The 21,263-nt window shown below is 37.7% G+C and overlaps 1 protein-coding gene across 1 annotated transcript in view; it reads left to right on the forward strand.

Annotated features, from left to right (window-relative positions):
• The first annotated feature begins 736 nt into the window (after positions 1 to 736).
• Positions 737 to 21,263, forward strand: part of LOC133528823 (unconventional myosin-XVIIIa) — a 301,706-nt gene continuing 281,179 nt past the window's right edge. Inside the window, exon 1 of the mRNA XM_061866296.1 lies at positions 737 to 1,055. The gene's annotated coding sequence lies outside the window, so the exon portion shown is untranslated. The remainder of the gene's footprint in view (positions 1,056 to 21,263) is intronic.

Raw genomic sequence — 21,263 nt, forward strand, 5'->3', positions numbered from 1 at the left:
CAGCGATTTTGATAGCCTAGGCGTAGTTATATCTTCCAAGTGTTAAGTCAACGTCATAATTTATTTTAACTTTATTGCACAAATAAAGAAAAATATACAAATGCGAACTTAATGCCAAACGGGCATTCTCTACCAGTCAACCATAATTTCATAGAATTTTGGCGTTTTAAATAACAAGTGCACAGTATGGGCTATCAAAATCGCTGCCAACTTATCTTGGTCAGACTATAATCTCTTTGATTGATATCATAAGCCGTCTGACCACAGAAATAGTTTTACAATATTACTGCCATCTATTATGTATCTTTAAAACTATATCGTTAGAATTTACAACTTCAGCCTTGGTCTACTTGAACACTAGATGTCGTTACTAAAGAAATTAATTCCGCTATTCGTCACTAGATGACGCTTTTGAAACGAACTTGCTAATTGCAGAAGCGTTTTTCATAACTGTTTTATTACGACTGTAGAACTTGTACTGTTTTTAAAAAAATAAATCATATAAATAATTACTTCCGTTTAAATAAAATAAATAATATTGCAAAAGGTTTTTTTTTATGTTTATATTAACAACTAAAATACATTTTGTAATGTAACGTTAAAAAATAAACCATAACACCGCAAAATATTATAAGTCTCGTTACTAACTTCCATTACCTATTTCAATAGGATTCTTAATTTGGTTGTATTATAATTTGTACTACGATTATGCTGCGGCCGGTGCTTGAATCGGCCGTGTTGCCTGCAGTTCGCATGCTATGATTAGTTTATTTGTGCCGTGAATAGGATAGCCTGTGTTGGGGCGCATTGTACAGAACGCGATTATTATCGACATCTGTCAAATCTTCAATTTTACGTGTTTAGTGATAGAGATGGTGGATTCTTGATTAATTTGCTGTGCCGGTGCGAATTTACTCGGTGTTAAGTTAAACTAAGCTTTATAATGTTTGGAATTTGTGATTCTGTGTTTTGTGTATAGCAGGCTCGTAGCCAAAGTGGCGTTTTGTGGATTGAGGATCACACAGTTTACTTATTTGGATTAAAAATACTCGCAAGTAAGTAAAATATTTACTTAACATCGTAACGCTGTGTTACAGTTTAAACAAGATACTATTTTACGGAGCAAGCAGCTGCAGACTAGCTAATTTGTCGTTTTTGTGCGGCTAAAACTAGTCAGTTTAAGAACTGTTCAGTTCATACGCCCATTGGTATTTGTTGTTTTATGCATTTAATTGCATTGCTGCATTCCAAGTTGGTTCTGTGTCGTAATACTTAACTTAAGGTTATTCTCCTGTGTTTGTTTACAAAGAGCAAGCATTATAAGTGTAATTAGTAAATTATCAACATGTGGATATGTTAATTGAACTTTTAATTTATTATATAGGTGTCAATAATTAATAAATCAAGTGTGACAACCAGCAGTGATAAGAAAGTAAATATCAACTATACTAAAAGTACACTACAGTTTATAACAGCTTCAATAATAATGATTAATAACAGACCACAAATGTAGACAACATAGGTACATGTAGCTATTATTTACCTCATTTAAATTTTCCTGTGAATTGACAATTCGTTGGCCCAGAATATGTTTGTGCCATATCCATTATCGAGCAAAATCGCTATTTAATGATTTCTAAAATAACAAAAAATATGTTAAAAAGACTATGTTATAACAGATAGAATCACAAAAGTTGAGGCATATCCAAAACTTTGTATCATGTCATACATTGTATGTTTAACTTGCACTCATCAAAAAACAAATATGGCTATAATCCTATAATAAAAATGCTTTTATTTCATGATTATTGATTACCACTATATTCAAAATATTTGTATGGTACTATAAATAGTAGTATAAGTAGTAACAGAATGGACAGGACCACTAAAAAAAGAGGATGAAGAAAACCTAAGAAACGATGGGCAGATGACATCATAAAACTAGCTGGAAAGAACTGGATGGGAACAGCAAAAAACAGAGAGGAAGGGTACTGAGGAGGCTTTCACCCAGTAGGGATCAGTGCAATGCACTGAGCAAAAAAGCTATAATAAATAAATAAAAATGTCAATTGCAAAATCAGTCCACATTGATCGAAAATGTGTTTAGGAATATTATTTTAATACCGGGATCACCAGCTTCGAAGGAGTTTTTGAAAACAAATTTTTTTCATGTTTATTTTCATCATTCTCATCTTCCACAAATTTAAATACTTAATGACATTTACAAAATACTCATCTGCAATATCATTATTCTAAGCCTTAGTACATTAATTTATTATACAGAAAAAGCAAGTATTTTTTCTAAACCTAATGCAGTTTCTTTTTCTGTAGCTATCATAGGTGATAGCTGATCAGATAACATTTGTTAAATAGGTTATATATTATAATGTAATGATGATGATGTAATCCTGTTATCTCTCATTAGGGGCATGGGGCTCGCAGAAGAATTTTCCATTTGACGTGATCCTGAGCGGCTACTTCCAGATCTTTCCAGCATGTTCTCATTTATTTCGAAGATAGTATTAAGAAGATTTTTACAAATTCGCAGTTGCCAAAAACCCTTACAAAATATACACAACCCAGATGGCTACATACATTTACATGTTTGTATAGGTTTAGCAAGACTACACTAATGTGAAAAACATTTACTATAATAGTTACAATGTGTTTACTTTTGTAGTGTGCTGCTGTTGATGTAGCACCTACGTTTATATGAGGATAAAAATAATAAGGGTTGAAAAATAAGAAGTCTGTTCTCTCTCGACCAAATATCGATAGATTTCGTTGAACCTACCCACCTTAAAATCCTAAATAATAAATATCCCTAACAGGACCTAAGACGTTTTGCCAAAACACGTTGGCAGCGGTACGGATAGCAAAGTCGATCTAAAACCAACTTTATTGAGTACATATTAAGGTGCATTTTACGTCAGTGCGTGTGGCCCGGCAGAGGGGCTGGGCTCAATCGATAGAGGGCCCCCGGCCGTCAGCTGAGGCCGTCTGGGTGAGAGCATAATTGCTTGTGATAACTCGATTTTTACTCCAAATGTGAGGTCGCAGTTGAAGTTCAGGAAGTAATTGAAAGGGCGTATTAATCGTATTTTTTATGTTATAGATATCGTTGAAGTTAACTTTGCTCACGGTCTTATTTACAGTACAGCAAGAGGTTAGTTACCTATCTGTGTAAATGAAAATGTAATAAACTTAGGTAGGTCTGAACATTTGACTTTAGCGGATAGCTAATAGGTAGGTAAGACTTACCCTCCGCCGTCTTTTGCGAGACTGCAAGCAGGAACGTGTTTATGTCATTCTTTTTATTTTCTCTTCATAGGGTCTGCCGACAACATCGAAAAATCGAACATCGCTTTCAGCCTATCAATCGCTCTTATTCGATAATGATTTTCGGTTTTTTGATGTTGATGCAAGACCCTCTAGGATCTGTAAGCTAAGAAGGGGCACTTGATCAAAAATTGTACCCTTTGAACGCGACGCCTATCGTGCACGAAGGTTAACATAGGTTTGTAGCCGAGCGCGTCATTGGCGTCCAAAGGGTTCATTCCGACAATCTCCAATTCCCTATATAATAAACAGAGAATACCTTAATAAACTAGCAGGTACGAATACGAACTATTCAGGTCACAAGTATCAAGATCGTCAAGTCAGATAAGTTGTCCTTGAACTTAATGTCCTAGCCAGTATGTCTACGAGCGATAAGTCGATAACCCATTTCAGTCATCTGTTCTCAAATTTCTTGATGCTGCCTGCACGGCATGTAGGTACATTGTGAGTTGTGAGCCTAAATTATTTTAGCATAGGTAAGTTTCTAAAAATAGGTATACCTACATATTATATTCCTCTATTAAGTACATATTCCTCCATTAGGTAGTTTCTATATTCAGAATTCATACAAGCTTTTTGTGAATATTTCACTATAATCTCCACTATAGCACACCTTGAATAGGGAGGAATAACTTTATAAGCGTGTTGAACCCTTGAATAGAATATTTAATGAGTGCGCCTCTAACGAGTTACTCAAATGAGTTACATACCTGCACTCAATGCCAGCTAGGGAATGCTCCCGGTACTGAGATTGTATGACAAAAACCGGGAATTCCAGGTTTCGGTACTGTTATTTGTATATAAAGCAGTACCGACAGCACTACCTAATGCTAGCTTTACGATTCCAAACGATAAGGGCTCTCTTCTCCGCTCCGCTGGATTACAACCAATGCTATTGGTTGATTCCCGCACGTCTCCTCTCATCTCAGCCTCAGTAGCAAGGCAGCCTTGTATTGTATTGTATTGTAATACGGGCGATTTTCCGCAACTCGACGACTGGCGCCTACTTTGCGTGAGAAAGGCATCCTTAAGTCAGGCGAATAATTTTAATTAAAAGACACATCACGCTTTCTATCCCGACATTCCAGACTTAGTACGTATAAGCCTTTTTAACTTTCTTACCTCTACGATGTAACCTTGACTGGTTAAATGTGTCACACTGGTTTGGCCACGCTCGTGGACTGGCTGAACCAAATCGAAGGCCACCCATTATTTACAAGCCTTTTATTCTTTTGTTACGAATGGACAAAAATAAAACGGAGCGGACTCGCGTATAACTCTGTTTTTCATGGTTTTCAAGGAATGTTATGTTGCCTAAGCTTTAAATGAGTCGATCTGTTGACACTTTATTTTTAATTTTGGATTTAATTAAATGTGTTGAGTCTGCCACATTATGCTGCAACGCCCGTAACATACTCGTAAATATGCGATTTTGTGTGTAATATGAAAATTCTACGTACAAAGTGAGATAGTGGCGTCTTGGCTCAATAGTCGTAAACATTTGGTCTCATTTTAGTTGGGTTACCTTGACGCAGGTGATGACAACGTACGTTGCACTGCACTACCACATCCACTGATAGCACCTTAAATTCGTGAGACAGATTAAACTATGCGATTTTGTGTGTAAATATGAAAATTGTAGGTGGCACAAATACAAAGTGCGATACTAGTCTTTGCTTAATAGTCGTAAACATTTGGTCTCATTTAATGTCACCGTGTCGTCCGTGGGATAGATTAAAATATGCGATTTTGTGTGTGAATATGAAAATTGTAGGTAGTGGCGTCTTTGCTTTATAGTCGTAAACATTCGGTCCCGTTTTAGTTGTGAACCTTAAAGTAGTGCTCCTATGACAACGCACATTGCACTGCTCTACGACAACCACTGATAGTAGGTACCTACCTAATTACATCCATGGCATAGATTAAATTAAAACTAGGTCAATGTTCAAAATTGTCCCCCAGTAGGATTTAAGCGGTTTATGCCTGGTTTTCCACTACAAATTGCCCATATCTCGTAGTGAAGTGCAATCCTGTCAAACGTTTATTATTGATGTTCAAAAGCAATTAACGTTGTGTCGGCATTCATTATGAATTCGAGAAGGTTACTTTATCCTTTTTCACGGCAGCTACGGATTAATTAATCAACGTGCTACAATAACACCCTACTTTAGGGTAGACATGGCGTGCGAGGTGCGAGTGACGACTATCTTGGATCTAATTCTATAGAAGTTCTGTGTTGCTTTCATAAAAAGTAGGTAACTTGTTGTTAAGTATTCTAATATAGGAATGCATACTAAACTCCCTAATAAGTGAGCCTACTCCCTTTTTTATATGCATGCTTATTTTATGCTGCGTTTCCACCAGAGATGTGGAAACGCAGCCTTAAACTTGCTCTTTATAAACCTTCGATGTTAGCTTCGGTCCTTCCCGAAACCCACATAAGCTGAAAGCAAGATGTAGGTACATATCTGTTACGCACCACGCCAGTCCGACAAATGCGTTGCAGATTACTTGGTGACGTCAATGCTTGCAGCGCGGTAATACCATCATGATATTGTTAACCGTTTTAGAGTACCAGGAAGAATAGACGTAAAATCTTCATTACGTCAAGATGACGTACTTACTCCCGTTACGTTCCAGCTTTTGGTCCCTCCCGATAGCGACTTAAGCTATGATAACCATCAGCAAGTCATCTGTTCCGCAACACGACACTCCGATTATCGGACCGGCATATGCGTTGCAGATTGCATGGTGACGTCAATGCTTGCAGCGCGATATCGTTATCCGATTAGTCAGTGGGGGGCAGTTCATTCTCTTCCAATAAAATGGACGAGTACCGTGAGGAATGGACTTTATTAACGACTCTAATATTGATACTTTAGAGATAACTGTTTAAAAAAAAAACTTTGGTAATTTAAGTAATCTCTGCACGTTTTTAAAAACTCTTAAAATATAATAATAATAAAAAGATTTGCTCCTGGATGATTATTATTTTCTATAAGTATATTTAATTTCTTGTATTTCGTTGTACAAATATACTTGTACAACTGTATTGCCGTCCAGTAGTTAAGCTCAAAGTGACAATAAGATTATACCATATCATATTTTTTTATTTATACCGATTTACCGCAAATCGCTGTTGAATTGCAATCGGCATCGGCACTTGGAAAAGTTGATATGCCACTGAAACATGTATAAAAAACGAAAATTATGACATTTAAGAAGCTCTTTAGAAAGTAAAACGGTTGACTGGCAGATAACGTAAACCGCGGTAAAGCAATTAGTGTTAACATTAAAATATTATTTTACGGCCCGTTTACTACAGATAAGCGCGGAAGGACTTTCCAAAATGGACACAAATTGATATTTAACACTTTCTTTACCAGGAACTGTCTGTACGGGATCAATTTCATTAAGCGATTTGCACTGCGTAAAAAATAACGTGAATGATATTTGATGACAACAGCGCTGGTAGGCTAGCGGTAAGAGCGTGCGACTTTCCATCTGAAGGTTGCGGAATACTATTACTTATTCTGTGGTTGTGGGTTCAATCCCGGCTCGTACCAATGAGTTTTTCGGAACTTATGAATGTAACGTACTAGTCCTACGATATATCATTTGATATTTACCAGTCGCTTTTCGGTGAAAGAAAACATCGTGAGGAAACCGGACTAATGCCAATAAGGCCCAGCTTCCCCTCTGGGTTGGAAGGTCCGATGATAGTCGCTATGGTCGCTATTGTAAAAACTTGCTTGACGTTAATTCTTGGGATTAGTTGTCAAGTGGACCTCAAGCTCCCATGAGCCGTGGCAAAAGGCCGGGACAACACAAGGAAGATAATGTTATTTGATAACATGGCTGTAACTTGTTTTTAGGGTTCCGTAGCCAAATCTTACCGTAGCAAAAAACGGAACCCTTATAGATTCGTCATGTCCGTCTGTCTGTCCGATTATGTCACAGCCACTTTTTTCCGAAACTATAAGAGCTATACTGTTCAAACTTTGGTAAGTAGATGTATTCTATAACCGCATTAAGATTTTTACACAGAAATAGAAAAAAAGCAATAAATTTTGGGGGTTCCCCATACTTAGAACTGAAACTCAAAAAATCTTTTTTCATCAAACCCATACGTGTGGGGTATCTATGGATAGGTCTTCAAAAATGATATTTAGGTTTCTAATGTCATTTTTAACTAAACTGAATAGTTTGCGCGAGAGACACTTCCAAAGTGAAAAAATGTGTCCCCCCCCCCCTGTAACTTATAATTTTTTTCTGAACTGAATAGTTATATATGATATACATTACCATGCAAACTTCCACCGAAAATTGGTTTGAACGAGATCTAGTAAGTAGTTTTTTTTAATACTTCATAAATGGTACGGAACCCTTCATGGGCGAGTCCAAAATCAAAAAAATCAAAAATCAAAATCAAAATTGTTTATTTCTTTCAAAAACCATGACAAATGTTACAATGGCTGGTGTCTCCTTGTAAGTTATTTACAAAATAACCTGTGCTAGGAGGCACCGCTCTTTCATAGCTAAGTACAGTCAGTATTATACAATTCTATTCTTAAAGCTAATTTCCTTAATTATTAATATGAGTGTGTGTGTGTGTGTGTGTGTGTGTGTGTGTGTGTGTGTGTGTGTGTGCGTGCGTGCGTGCGTGCGTGCGTGCGTGCGTGCGTGCGTGCGTGCGTGCGTGCGTGCGTGCGTGCGTGCGTGCGTGCGTGCGTGCGTGCGTGCGTGCGTGCGTGCGTGCGTGCGTGCGTGCGTGCGTGTGTGTGTGTCTGTCTGTGTCTGTCTGTGTGTCTGTGTGTCTGTGTGTCTGTGTGTCTGTGTGTCTGTGTGTCTGTGTGTCTGTGTGTCTGTGTGTGTGTGTCTGTGTGTCTGTGTGTCTGTGTGTCTGTGTGTCTGTGTGTCTGTGTGTCTGTGTGTCTGTGTGTCTGTGTGTCTGTGTGTCTGTGTGTCTGTGTGTCTGTGTGTCTGTGTGTCTGTGTGTCTGTGTGTCTGTGTGTCTCTGTGTGTGTGTGTGTGTGTGTGTGTGTGTGTGTGTGTGTGTGTGTGTGTGTGTGTGTGTGTGTGTGTGTGTGTGTGTGTGTGTGTGTGTGCCCATGTGTGTGTGTATGTTTGTGTGATCTGGCTAGGCTACATATCCTAATAATTCTTCTACCTGATCGTAATTTTTGTCTTCCAACCACTTTGTTATTTTATTTTTTCCATCATATTGCAGCATTGGATATATATCTAGTGCTTTGTTTAAGGTATTATATAAGTGAGATGAACGTTTGTTATACTGTCTACTAGCAAAAGTTGTGTACGTTTTAGGTAGGTGCATAGCAATATCTTTCCTCCGTCTTGTCAGAATGTTGCGGTCATAAGTTGTGGTTTTATGCTTTCTTAGGACAGCGGTTAATATATACAATTTTCTGACAGTAAGCAACTTACACATTTGATATAGCTTGTCAGTTGAGAACCACATCTTCTTAAAATACATAATTTTGAGAAGACTACGCTGAGCTCTCTCAACATCAATAAAGCGAGTCTTAGCAGCGCCACCCCAAACAGGCAAACAATAGGTTAACACGGATTGAACTAATGATGTGTAGATCTCTTTTAAAAGATCTCTACCGTGTGAGTCCGACTCGCACTTGGCCGCTTTTAGTAACTGGAGTTCTCGAATGCATTGAGTCATGTCATGGACATATGATGTCTCGTGATAACGCGGTTGTGTCCCGAGTGGGCATGCATGAATCTGGAAGTTTTTATCCTGCACAATGAATCACATATATGTGCTAATCCCATATCAGCTTGTGACAGTTCAAACATCAAATCTGAGGAATATCGCGCCGAGAAATCGGAAGGACTGATGTGCCGTCTGAGAGTTGCCAAAATTGGGAAATTTTCACAAGCAAACATTACGGAAATTTCTCATACGTTTGTATAGGTATAAAAAATTCCATTTCTGTAATGATAGTGTCATGATTTATTTGTTTAAATTAAAGATTGCAGTGGAATAATAATTTTAATGTGACAATATTATTGCATAACATTATACTACTGGCAACACGGTAGGTATTGGGGCCATGGAGCAAGTTGGAAAGGCTCGTGCACTTGGGTCGAGGCAGTCAAAGAGAACACATCGTGAAGGATCGGTCAGATCAGGGTACCTGCAAGTACCTCCGTTGTTGTATTAGTAATAGTTAGAGTAACCAATACGACAATAATCTTCACAATAGTGTCCCTGGTTTTCTGTGAATTTTTCCTGAAATTTCTGAAAACTTTCCGCAACATTTGAAAGCGGAATGGTGTGTGCCGCATTTCTGAGAGCAAAATGGCTCCATTATCCATTACGAATATTACGGTTCATCAGTCTTCGAGCGCGAAAAGTGCATGCATCGTATGCAGGTTAATTGTTTGTAAAACACGAAAAAATGAAACTAGGTGAATCGATCGTTTAAATGATTAGTTACCTGCTGTTAGTTCACTGTTGCACTGTTTTTGTAACAGACATGCGCTTGCATAATCTGTAGTCACGAACAATGACTTTAGTGTTCTTTGTCGTTACTTACTCAATGGGTAATAGTCTGAAAAACTTGAAAACATAGTACCTACTAGTATCAGGTGGGTCGATTTTATTTTATGGGCTTTTATTCATTTCAGATGTTTGATAACATTTGTGTAATATCGCATCCACGGCTTTATAATACCTAAAGGGGCCCACTGATTAACAGTTCGCTGGACGACATCGGCCGGCGATCCTTGGGCATACCTATTGTCGGGGCTTCCTCAGGAATGCCGAGGTGTGCTTGGGAATGCCGAATCATCCCTCAGGCGTTCTCAAGCATACGGTGTCAGATATGCTGACGCGTTCCTAGCATTTCTGGACACCTTAGTATACCTGAGAACGCCTGAGGGATGTCTCGGAAATCCCAAGCACACCTCGGCATGCCTAAGGACGCCTCGGCATGCTTGAGGACGCCTTGTTAATAGGTATGCCGAAGGATCCTTGCCGTGCCATCGATAGTTGGCGCCGAGCCTTAAAGTTAGCCAAGAGCTTCCAATTTTTTTGCCATTTGTTTTTCGCCTTCAAACCAGACCGTACCTCCAAAACAGTTTTAGACTTTGTTCTTAAACCAGATAACATATTTGAGCAACAGTACACTTGTTAAACAAATGTTTGTTTTCGACATGAATTACTTTCGTTTGTATCTATTGTTTGTATGTGGGTTGCTTCACAATAATCTTTGTGTACACGTACGTGAACGAGGTTGTCTGTTATAGGTTAGAATTTATTTAAAGGCTGGTTAAAAATGACAGTTGGTAAAAATCTATTGGTATTAAATAGCATATACTTTCATAGTCTGTACAAAGTAATCGAACCAGAAAAATCCATGTTATGTTTTTATTTTAAGCATTACATTTCGACATATTAACGTACGCTCAGGAATATTGAGGAAAAGTCTCTTTGTGTGCAATTACTATACAGAGTGGCCCGTTTTCATTGTCCTTAATTGCATAATTATTTATTAGTACGCTGTTTTTACCTATCTTGATTTTGCTAACTTTGTGTTTAATGATCCTCCAAATTTATTTGTACCATTTCTCAGTTTCTGTACATTATGTACAACATATGTAACATTTTTTAATGCCTGTTTGTGTTCTAAAAATACAGATTCAGGCTTGTGGTGGTTATGAGTAAGAGGGTTAATTTAATAGATTAGTATTCATCATGATGTGTTTATAAATTTTTGACCAGAAGCCTCATATTTTTCATACCACGACGGTGGCAAACAAGCACATATCATGACGGTTACCGGACACCGCAACTTATGGACGCTTGTAACTTCCGCGATGGCACAACCACATTGCCAATTTGCCAGCCCTTATGACATGAGTACCTACCTACCTAGCATTCACACTGAGTTCACAGATCGCATTTTCAAACTTAAAATTACGAGCTAGCTGGGATCATCTGTATACAACATTTGGTTCACTTGGTCGTAAATGTACCATCATTAAACTCAGTTATTTGACCGCTCGAAAACCTTGTTGCGACGGCATAAGGCCTACAACTGGTCAGTGTGTTGCAGTTTGTACTCTAGCAACACAGTTGCAAGGAAATTGCACTGTTCCGCCATTCATGCTTCATGCCAGTCACAATTGCTGAATGATACGGCCGTCTGGCCCACTGACACTGTTTCTTGTGCGAAATACTGGGATGACATTCTATACATCCTTTGGGCTTTTCATCATTGTCTTCCTGTCAAATATTCTTATTTTAACTTGAAGGAACACCGAAGATCTGGTCAGACAGATCATAGGTGTCTATCTGATTCTCAGGCAATCAATGGATTAAGGCAGCGCACGACTGATTGTAATAGAAATCGTTGTAGGAGACCTATGCGCAGCAGTGGACGTCTTTAAGCTGGCATGATGAACTACTTTAATTCTTTAATTGTTCCTTTGATTAAAAATTCAAAATTCAAAAATTGATTCTGCAACTAGGCCTCAATGGCTCTTTTACAAGTCAATACAACACACAGATATATTCCTGAGATCAGACAGCTTTTGACTCAAATGTCGCGGCCCTGCCTTCGGCTCTCTGTCTTCCTTTTCGCGGGCTGCAGTTTAGAAACCCTACCTTCAATTAGCACTTAGAATCAAGTTACACATGTTTGCCACAAAAGAGAATAACTGTAGCAAACAAGACTTTCAATTTCCGTTACCATTTACGAACTTCCGACCGACAAAGAAAGTAGCACAGCACGTGTACAAACTTAACAGTTAAGATCCATTAGAATCGAAAAAAAGGAAAATCGCAATTAACTCAATTTATTCTACAGCTAAACGTACTCCCATTTTAAAGACTCGTACAGATATATCTCACCACAATATAATTATGCTTGTGCGATAGAGACAGGAACTGGCGTGTCAATTTGCGAAATTCTTTGTTCTTAGTCCTTACGTGACCTTGCGTGACGTTCAGTTGACAGGTAGGCCTTTAGATCATTGTTTATTAACAGTGCGGCTCAGCAACATCTATTTAACAATGCAGTACTAACTATTGTTGTTATGACTCCAATTATCACCTGCACTAATGGATTAACACAAGACGGCTAACATAGTTAATGTGGTTATCCTACTTCACACAGGAAAGAAGTAATCAACTAAGTACTCTTCCATGAATCCACGATGGAGTTGCGTTTCAAGTAATTAGAGCAACTGAGTGACCTAATTAGGGTTGATACCGTGTTTTGCAATTTTCGCATTATGCTGCGTGCGGATTTTGACGACCGGTCTGGCCTATTGGGTAGTGAGCTTGCCTGTGAAGCCGATGGTCGTGGATTCGAATCCCGGTAAGGGCATTTATTTGTGTGATGAGCACAGATATTTGTTCCCGAGTCATGGATGTTTTCTATGTATTTAAGTATTTGTATATTATACAGGGTGGGCAAATAAGAAGTATACATTTTGTTTTTAAATTTTAACTGTATTAAGTTCAAAAATGATTAGGTATTGTTTTAAAAATATATTCTTCAGGGTTGGCAAATTCATGCGAAACATAATGTCTGACATATGTCCACCTCTAACAGCAGGCAAATGTAAGCCCTTATCATCCCAATGTTCAGCATCTATTCGCACATTTTGGGCATTATCTTAGTACATTTGTGTCGAATAGTCGGTTTTAACTGTTTAAATTTCATCAGCTCGTTAGCATAGACACGTAATTTTAGATAGCCCCACAGCAATAAGTCAAGAGCTACAAAATTTGGAGAATTTGGGTGCCAATCACTGTCACTTTTTTTCAAAATTAATCGAGCAAACAACGTGTTTTAAACAACAGAAACATTTGAGATAAAATTGCTTGCTGCTAGTGGTATACATTTGGCAGAAATTATCTTCCGTATACAATTGCCAACCCTGAATAATATATTTAAGAAAAAATATTTAATAAAATTTCCACTTAATGTTATTAAAATTTAAAAACAAAGTGTATCATTCTTATTTGTCCACCCTGTATATATATCGTTGTCTGAGTACCCACAACACAAGCCTTCTTTAGCTTACTGTGTGTGGGACTAGTCAATTTGTGTCAGAATGTCCTTATTATATTTATTTATTATTTCCTTTATTTATATTTATTCTTAGGATGATGTTTTTTACAATATGGATATAAAAGTAAAATAAAAAATAAAAAATACAAAACACATATAAACACATTGTAAAAAACCTAACCTACGGTGCCGCCAGCAGCGGGGCAGGGCCCAAGCAGCCCAATCTGCCGGTGGTCAGGGCTGCAGAGAGCGCAACCGCCGGACTATCCGCGCCGTGTCCAAGATCACCGCCTTCTGCATCTGACCCTTGATCCAACCACCTAGCGAGAATCTCTCAAGGTGCTGGTCGAGACTCTTCGCTATGAGACCGTTCGCTTATTTATTATTTATTATACCGGCCAACTAAAATGGGCCAGCGTCTGGCCAGCGTGTAGAAAGGGTAGTTGTATAAAGGTCTTTTGCTCAATGTCTATACCTACTTATATTTTGTATACACATTACACAATTCATTTAGGTGTTTTATATGTATAATAAAAACCTGCTGGTTGACGGTTGGTTGGACGAAGAGCGGATGGTAGACCCAAAAAACGATGGATGGATTGTGTGAAAGAGGATATGAGAAAGAAAGGAGTGAGTGCTGAGGTGACGAAAGATAGAGGAGAATGGAAGAGAAGAACATGTTGTGCCGACCCCACATAACGTGGGATAAGGGCAGGAGGAAGAAGAGAAGAAGAAGAATAAAAGCCTGCTGGTTGCCAGCCCTAACCTTCAGTCTTAATTGATGGTATGTGTGTACTACGTCGTGCGTTATATGCTTTTACTGTGCGGTCAGCGCCAAATACGTATTATGCGTACTGTAAACAAATGGGCCTTCCGCGAACACCGAAAAACGAAGTTCCGGTATCTACCTCTTTATCGCTCTTGCCTGTTTGAGCGATAGAGAGGAGTTGTTGTCATCATCATCAAAATCAAGGATTGAAATCAGCAAAACTTGTCCTATTGCTAAATTCTGGCGTTCGAATCAATCAAACTCTTTTCCGATTTCATTATTTAGTATTTTCTCTTAAAGTGTAAATAGGCGCTTTCTGCTGTGTAATTTCGTATCTGAATAGTCATCACGAAATAGTCATCATCATTATTATTACCACCATTAGACAGTGAAATGAAAAATAATACCACAGTCTCAATTAGCAGCATTTATAGTTCAATTAAACAAATCACTCAAACGTTACACCAAAATGAAATAAAAGGAAGGCGCACTCATCCACTTATGAGGGCCTAGCGCGATCAGCGAAACACGAAAGTCGAAATTTTGTTATCTTCCTCTCTATCACTCTTGTGTATTCGAGCGATAGAGTTTATATTAAGAAATTTCGATTTCCGTGTTTTGCGGCAGGCCCTCTGATTCACGCGCAGTAATTCGCCGTGAGTTTTACGATCGTATTCCGAATGCGTAGTTACGAGACATTGACCTTCTGGGCTCTGAATAGCTATCCTGCGTTGTGTAATTTTAAATGAACTGTACTGTGCAGCTGTACACATGGATATGTGAAACTGGCTTGGGCGCCTAAAAGTCGACGTATGAAATATTTGTACTTTAGGCTATCATGGTCATTCTTTTGGGTTTTGTTATCAACAGCAGAGGGTCTACCGCCAACAACGTCGAAAGTCGAAGAACTTTATCTACAAGATTTATTTATTTATTTTATTTATTTTTTCAAATATTTACACGGCATTACAGCATATGCCAATACACCGAATAATTAGACTATACAAATACAAAACATATATAAAATAAAAAACAGATATTCATCCATCATCTCACAGAACTTTTTCGATGTTGGCGGTTGGCCCTCAGCTTTGCGAAGTCCGTCGTCCGTTCGTCAGTCTGTTTATTCGTTCGCGGCTCAGTACCGTCGCCATCAGATACATCGGAGCGGCCAAGGTGCTCAAAAATATCTCAACACGCACTATTGCGCCATGACAATGGAGGCGTGTTCAGATATTTGTGAGCACTTTGGCCGCTCCGATATATCTGATGGCGACTGTACCTGACCTAAAATCTTCTTCATGGTTTTGCGTCTTCTGTCCAAGTTGTGGAATTAGCAATTTGTGTATTCGTGGATGTTGGTATAGAAAACCGCGTAAATGCAGTCACTATGTGTTTAAGTGTAATCATTAATCTTGATTCTCATTATACCCCATGCTGAGTGCTCTATAATGTTAACCACATATATAATAGTTCTTCTTAACTCCGGCTGACTGAAGACTAGCTTCCACTAACTAGACTAATAGCTTTTAATCGCAGGAACAACCAACGCCTTACGTCATTAGTTACTTAATCAGAAGCCCGTTCCCTCGGGTGGGCGCTATTATTATACCATTCATCGTCAAAAGATGGATTGCCAAAACGGCTTCCTGCAAACCTAATTAATCAGTCATAACACTACAACAAGGTCCAATGTGCCACTCATTTGTCATGGAACTTTTTACATTAAAAACGTAACAGGAGGAACGAATTTACTCCGAAAGTGGAACCTTTGGTACCAAGCAATTCAATTGTCGCTTTGGAGTACAACGACCGTGCCGAAAAGTACGTGATGCGCCGTGTCCGGACGGATGCGATAGAAAAGCCCTTAGAAGAAGAACGACATATATGCCTACAGGCTCTAGTCATACGAAGCTTTACGCTTGTAGATGTAATGTCTAACGGGGTTGCAGTATCCGTAATGCATCATGTGGGGCAAGCTGTGATCGTTAACGCGATGAACCTTTGGAAAATCCAGAGCTTGTATAAAAAAAATGCTACGAAAATATCATTACAGGGGCTTAGGGCTGCGTTCCCACCAGATATGTATGCGAGTGATGTGTTTGTTAAGCACCAATATAAGATTTTCTTTTTTAATGTATGTGGTGCTGTTTTAGATGGTTTTTACAATAAATGATATTCTATTCTATTCATTATAACTTCATTTGTTTTCCTCGTTCAGCGTGTAGTGAATGCAGTGATTCTTTTGGTTCTTAACAAACACATCCCTCGCTACGTATCCTCGCACATCTAGTGTAAACGCGGCCTTACGAGCTTTAAATTACTTTAAAGATGAAACGAAGGATGATGTTCCGAATACATGATCCTCGATCAATCAAAAATATCAATATACTACTTGTCTTCTAAACTTTATGTTAGAAAACGTGTTTCTCAGTCTCAAAACAATTAACACAATACGGTACTGCTTTCGTAAACATATATGCATTATAGTCTGTATCTTTAGGTATTTAAAAATAGGTAAACAAAATCTACCCTCAAATGGCTCCTTAAGGCAGCTGAGGGTAGATGAAAACATTACATGATCAAATAATGTAGGTTTAAAGTCAGGTCGTTCACAGTGACAGATCCAGGCGGTTTTGTATTTGGTTGGTTAACCAATAAATATTAAAACTACCCGAAAATGTACAAATTGTTTGTTTACCTTTTTTTAAATACCTAAAGATACAGACTATAGTAGCAGTACTGTTGGTTTTTATAATTTTAATGTTTCCATGCAAGAAATATAATGTCAATTGATATGTAGAATACCAAACCTTTCTAATGTCGTGTAACCATATTCGGGCACCAATTAAGCGTATGCTACTCAATGCGAGCTTTTGTTTGAATTAAATATCAAGTGTAAAAACGAGAATCAAATGGGTTGGCACGTTCGTTATCCCCTTGTTCAACACAATAGAACATTAACTGGAGCTGACAGATCGCTTGGTACGAATTGGCTATTTCTGTAGTTCCTACTCTTTTTACAATAGAAGGAAGGCAGTCATTAGCAATCTGAATATCATTTCATGGTTATTATGGACAATAAGCCACTATAACATTAAAAACGAGCCATGTTATAAGTTTTAAATACTTTAACTGACTTGGATCTCGATGAATGATATCTATGATGTTAGTAAATATATAAGCTCTACCAAATTGCTCTTGTTCTTGTCCAAGTTTTATATTAAATCGGCAACAAAGTATGCTGACGTAATTCCCTGCATTATGTTTAATATTCAACAAAAAATCTGTAATTTAGCTAACTCCATCAACAGCGGCAAAATCTGCGACTATTAGACCTATCTTTTTCTAGTTCAAAGCATTCTCAGCTATTAAAACTAGTCGAAGAAGTCTGTAATTCTGTATAGAGTATTGATAACAGAGGCGTTTAGTATTGTCTTCGCAGTTCTCAGACTATTAGGTAACAGCTAATATAGGGCTTCGGTAATCCGTATCAGCACAATGGTCCAATTATTCGGATACAATCCTCACCGCAATCTACGGCACCCTATTTTATTGATTCCATGATTCCGAAGAAACCATTTGAGGGCTAGGGAAGAAACTAATCTTTTCCTGGATTGAGTAAAATTGTTATAAATGGACTATGAAATGAACTAAACGTTCGCTTCTTACCTTTTTAAACGAAATATGTCGCTTCAATCAAATTAGGGTAGTTGACTGCTTAGTCAAATCAGTATCTTTTTCGAAATGTCAATACGATTAGCCACTATGTAATCTCTATGAAATACAGAACAATAACGTCACGGTCAAGTTACCTACTCTTTATAGTTCTTTCGGATTGATTACATTGTGATTGGGTCTGAAAGTAACTGCGGTCTAGGTTTTTCTAATATTTTTCTGGTGCTTTATTTCGTGCATGGTCACATGGTGTGAAATAATTTATTTTAAATACAGGAAACATCCCCATTATATTGCTATTGTTATGATTACTTACTACTACTTACTACGGTCATAAATTCCTATGTGTTTACTGTAAGTATTATTAGCAACAAACTGAAATCTGAACGCCTACCGCGAACCACGTTTGACGTGTTGCCTCCCTGTCACACTTACGTACGAATTTACAAGTGCGACAAAGATTCAACACTTCGAACGTGGTTCGCGGTAGACCCTCTGAATTGTCTTATTGTTCTTTCGTATTTAATGTTCCGTTATTATTGTACTCTTTTCACGTGTCATTGTTTTTATTACTATGCACGTTATGTATTAAATAGACGAGATACACCAATCAACCCTGCTGTACGTTTCACACCTAAACTGGTATGTTGATACTCATCTCTATTGTTATATGTTACTGTGTCACTTGTTTCAATAACTATATCGATCGATTGGAACTACAAACGTTTATAATAGGAAGTATTGACAATGAAGTATTAACTACTTTCTTCCAATTCATATTAGCTTTAGCTTTAATTGATACCTTGAGAAGTGGCTTTTCGGTGAGCGATTCCTAGGCATGCGGCAGCAACTCAAGGAAGCTGGCCCGAGGATATATTACAAACTTCCTATGTTACGTTCCACTGCCTCTCGGCGACAATCACTTGTGCCTCGTGATCTGGCAGCGATAGTCGGCGTTGCGTAAAAAATACTATTACTCGTACAGCTTTGAAGCCCGAGGCATAGAACTGGTTTTGGGTTGGCCCCGTACGGTGTATTTATTCATGAGTCATGAGTCATAATTTATTTGTATCAGTGTTGATACGTACATGACGGTATGTGTAGTATTTGGAAATTATTATCACAAAAGAATGCTTATTTGTAATAAAAAATCTTTTATATTTAAGAATACTCATGAATTTTGATCGATCATGATCTCTTAAATTTTGAAGCTTAGCTTGTTTTTTTTATGTAAACGCAAACGAGCAGACGAGCCGCTTGATTTATGTCTAACAGCTACTAATATCGTTTGATAGAGTCAGGAGATGATTTTATACCCTTGTCATCTTTATCCTTACGAGTATAATACCTAAAAGACTACGCTACCATGTCCGTACTTGCTTTTTCGGCAGAGCGTTCGACAAAGTGTCAAATAAGTATATTGAAATAAATAATTATGAAGGTACCAATTACCTTAATGATATTGATAATGGGGATGTAGTAAAAACAAAACTTTGTCTAACAGGAAAATATATGGTAGGGCATTAGCAAGCTGTGATGAGTGATACTACTACTAGTTGACATTTCAATTGGAGGCAACAACTTTCAGATACCATTAACTGAGAACAAAAATTGCAAATATTTACAATGTTCGCGTGTTTTCCATTTACGGCTGCTCTCATTACGAATAAAGATGAAAAAGCCTCCAGGTTGGTTGCGTAATCAGGTGATTGAACTCCAGACGTTGCGTACTCATAGTACTGCGTGCGAATCGAATTGTTACTCTTAATAGGGCTGATGATGAAGGTTGTTGTGGTTTTGTGATTCGCTAACTTTTTGCGATCATTTTTATTTGTAATGCAATGGTTTTTAAATTGTTCTGATTGCTTTTGATGTCGTTGATAAGCAGACGCAAAATCTTCAAGAACATTATTACTATCATCTAAACCGTCTTTAATCTCAATCTCGAAAACAACGGTACTGTAATGTTTTCCGTACTTAATTACAATAAACAAATTGTAGTCAAGGTTTGTTTGTTTCTGACAGCCCTGCAGCACAGATTACACACGCATCGCTGATAACGGTTATTGCCGACATAACTTGGTGTAACAATATAACACTTAGACGACCGTGTACTAACAAAAAACGTTATGCATTTCTTGTCTACAAATTTCACATGCTGACAATAAAGTTTACGATCTTAAGCCGTAATTTGTTGTTGAAATTGTCTTAAATTTTTCTTAGAAAACGTTTATAGTAGGCATATCTTGAGAGATAGTTCTTTGGTCAGAACTGTCATCAGAAGAGGATCTAAATAGGTTTATTCAGTGATTGACTAAAAAGTGTCTGTACGTACAGTCAGCTGCAGAGATAACTGACCGCTCTGCAGACTGTACAATATTAAGAAGATGTGTAGAAGTAAAATTCAGCAATAAAACTTTTGACAATAGTAGGACTATTTTGAACTGTAATAAATCTTAATGCAATATTGTAATAGGAAGGTAAGTAGTAAATAGATACTTAAGTTTTTATACAGACTATGTAATTGATACTGCTACATCAGGAGACAGCCTGAAGCAGTGTGACCTTTACTTGCATAATCTGATCTCATTCTAAAGTAATGGCATGTAGAGATGAAAATGATCAGGTTCCATAACAATGACTGGCGGTATTTAATTCTAGTTAGCTAAATATGCGTTACGTGGTGCATTCCTCTCCATTGTTACTCGCGGCGGTCGCGCTTGTGACGTGCCTTTATGTTTTGTCATGCTGCATGGCGTTTGACACTGTCTTACACTACCGTAAAAAGTTATATGACGTTCGCGCCCATTTTCTTCCACATATATTACATAAGTATCTCGATTTTTTTTGTAAAAAACATCTAGTTTGTTTAGTACAATTGATATTTTATTTATTGGAAAAATTGCAAGATTAGTAAGTGATAAAGTTTTGTCATCAATAAATTCAATGTTAGTAAGTTTTCTTGTTTTTGTTCTTTCTGAAGAGACTGACTCCTTTGCTCCTCTCTGGATCTTTGGACATTCCTTAGCAATATTATTTTCAGTCTTTTTGCCGATTACGTTCATTATTTCTTTCAACTAATAAGTATCTTCGAGCGAATCATCATTATTTAACTATTAGCCTCAACCATTTGCCGTTATTTATTCTTTTTGTTCTTAACAACAACGAGTCGGCCTTCATCAGAGCCTCTTACAATGATCACTCATTTCAAATACAAAGAAACTGATTTAATTGATTGTGACGCCTCATTGACCAACGCCTTTTTATCATTAAATAATGCGAATTCTGTCATCGAAGAAAGTGATGTGGATTGATGTGTGACGTATTCGTTATTCTTAAGATGTATACTTCCCCTTCCCACATGGATAACGTGAGGCCTGATGATTTGTATGGGTTCTCTAATCAATATTAGCTGATGCTCT

Source organism: Cydia pomonella, chromosome 20 (assembly GCF_033807575.1).
Source record: "Cydia pomonella isolate Wapato2018A chromosome 20, ilCydPomo1, whole genome shotgun sequence".
Lineage (NCBI taxonomy): Eukaryota > Metazoa > Arthropoda > Insecta > Lepidoptera > Tortricidae > Cydia > Cydia pomonella.